Genomic DNA, 3,218 nt, shown 5'->3' on the forward strand with positions numbered 1-3,218 from the left:
CACACCCCGGCAACCGAGTCCCGCCCCCGGACAGGCAGCTTCAGCCAATCACTCCCGTGGTTCTACAGCGAAGCCACGCCTCTTAAAGGAGACGAAAGCTCAGTGTCCTTCTTGGCCTCTGGCCGCCCTTGGATGCAGACGGCTCCTTAGGGAAGTTTCAGAGGACCAAACCCAGTCCCCTCCTACTGAGCTGCGTTTACTATGCCAGGCTTACAGGTGATTCAGAGTCTGAAGAACGCTGTCTTTCTACCTAGCCCGTTCTCCCCTAAGGAGGTCGGTCCTGACAAAGTAACACCTAAGCATTGTCTGGGAGAAGTGCAGTAAACATCAACAAATATTTATGGAGAACTTATTGTGCCAAGCGCTAGACTAGCTCTCAGAAGAGTCATTGGAAAGGAGAAAAGGCTGGTGAGGGGGTTGGCCATGAGGAGACATTTTCGTGTAGATGTGTGTTGGGAGCAAGGTAACACATGAAGTCCATTCCTGGGTAGGGCATTTTGGAACAAGACTTAGAAAGATGACAGAAACATCTTTTCACATTGCAGCATTTCACACTCTTCCCCCAATCTTGCATTGATCATAGTAATGAACAGTTATTGAGAGCTTACCCCATGCCAGACTTTTTATGGCCATTTGCTCAATTAACCTCCATCACAACCTTAGGTGAAGGTATTATGGTTATCAGCTTCATTTTACTGGTGGAGGAATTGAGGCTTAGAAAGATTAACAAACTTACCCAGAGCCACACAGAGACTAGGTGGTCTAGGGCAGAAAACCACATTCTCAGCCACACACGAAACTGCCTGTTTACTGTCTTACCTACCATTACAACCCTGCACTCCCTCCTCAGTTGGCCCTTAAAGATGCCCATTTGCTCGTCCTTAATCATCTCATTCTCCTGAAATCTCCCTGGCTATCACCTTTCCCAGGTACTCTCACCAATACCTTTTCATCTCAGCCTCCTATTGATTTGTACCAAGCAGCAGCAGCAGCCACTTATTCACTCATTAATAAGCACCACCTCTGTGCCTCACTGTTCTAGGTAGTAGGCATTTCACAGTGAGCAAGACAAATCCTTGCCCCCATGGAGCTCACATTCTGTTAAAGGAGGTAGACCTCAAACAAATAGGCAGGTTAGGTTTATGACATGATATTGAGTAGTGATAGAAAATAATTCAGGGAAGGGGATAGAGAGTGATGCAGGAAGTCCTCCGAACAGAAGATGTTGGAGGAGAACCAACTAAAGTGAGTGAGCAGGCCATGTGAATATTTAGAGGAAGAATAGCCCAAAGGTGGGAATAGCAAGTACAAGGGCCCTGAGCAGGAACATGACCAGTAGGAAAAAGAACATTAAAAAGCCTGACGTGCAGGAGGTCAGTGGAGAGCAGAGAATGAAGTGAGCAAGGCCAGATCACCAAGGGCCTACTAAGCCATATGCAGCGGAAAGATACTGCAAGGCTTTGAGCAGGCCAGTAACAACATCTAAGTTTTGTTTTTTTTTTTTGGTTGCATTGAGTTTTTGTTGCGGCATGCGGGCTTTCTCCAGTTGTGGCGAGCAGGGGCTACTCTTCATTGCGGTGTGTGGGCTTCTCCTTATGCTGGCTTCTCTTGTCGTGGATCACGGGCTCTAGGATCATGGGCTTCAGTAGTTGTGGCACACGGGCTTCAGTAGTTGTGGCTTGCAGGCTCTAGAGTGCAGGCTCAGTAGTTGTGGCGCAAGGGCTTAGTTGCTCGGCGGCATGTGGGATCTTCCTGGACCAGGGCTCGAACCTGTGTCCCCTGCATTGGCAGGTGGATTCTTTTTTTAATTTTTAGTTTTAGTTTCTGCTTTATAACAAAGTGAATCAACTATACATATATCCCCATATCTCCTCCCTCTTGCGTCTCCCTCCCACCCTCCCTATCCCACCCCTCTAGGTGGACACAAAGCTCCGAGCTGATCTCCCTGTGCTATGCGGCTACTTCCCACTAGCTATCTATTTTACACTTGATAGTGTATATATGTCCATGCCACTCTCTCCCTTTGTCTCAGTTTACCCTTCCCCCTCCCCATGTCCTCAAGTCCATTCTCTACGTCTGCATCTTTATTCCTGTCCTGTCCCTAGGTTCTTCAAAACCTTTTTTTTTTTTGGATTCCATATATGTGTGTTAGCATACAGTATTTGTTTTTCTCAAATAACTCAATTTTCTTTCTTTTTATGGCTGAGTAATGTTCCATTGTATATATGTGCCACATCTTCTTGATCCAGTCATCTGTTGACAGATGCTTAGGTTGCTTCCATGTCCTGACTATTGTAAATAGAGCTGCAGTGAACATTGTGGTACATGACTCTTTTTTTTTTTTTTATGACTCTTTTTGAATTATGGTTTTCTCAGGGTATATGCCTGGAAGTGGGATTGCTGGATCATATGGTAGTTCTATTTTTAAAGGAACCTCCATACTGTTCTCCATAGTGGCTGTATCAATTTACATTCCCACCAACAGTGCAAGAGGGTTCCCTGTTCTCCACACCCTCTCCAGCATTTATTGTTTGTAGATTTTTTGGTGATGCCCATTTGACCAGTGTGAGGTGATACCTCATTGTATCACCTCAAATGAGGTGATACCTCATTTTGCTTTGAATTTCTCTAATGATTAGTGATGTTGAGCATCCTTTCATGTGTTTGTTGGCAATCTGTATATCTTCTTTGGAGAAATGTCTATTTAGGTCTTTGCCCATTTTTGGATTGGATTGTTTGTTTTTTTGATATTGAGCTGCATGAGCTGCTTGTAAATTTTGGAGATTAATCCTTTGTCAGTTACTTCATTTGCAAATATTTTTTCCCATTCTGAGGGTTGTCTTTTTGTCTTGTTTATGGTTTCATTTGCTGTGCAAAAGCTTTTAAGTTTCATTAGGTCCCATTTGTTTATTTTTGTTTTTATTTCCATTTCTCTAGGAGGTGGGTCAAAAAGGATCTTGCTGTGATTTATGTCATAGAGTGTTCTGCCTATGTTTTTCTCTAAGAGTTTTAGAGTGTTCGGCCTTACATTTAGGTCTTTAATCCATTTTGAGTTTATTTTTGTGTATGGTGTTACGGAGTGTTCTAATTTCATTCTTTTACATGTAGTTTTCCAGTTTTCCGAGCACCACTTATTGAAGAGGCTGTCTTTCCTCCACTGTATATTCTTGCCTCCTTTATCAAAGATAAGGTGACCAGATGTGTGTGGGTTTATCTCT

The sequence above is a fragment of the Delphinus delphis genome, chromosome 2 (assembly GCF_949987515.2).
Source record: "Delphinus delphis chromosome 2, mDelDel1.2, whole genome shotgun sequence".
Taxonomy (NCBI): Eukaryota; Metazoa; Chordata; class Mammalia; order Artiodactyla; family Delphinidae; genus Delphinus; species Delphinus delphis.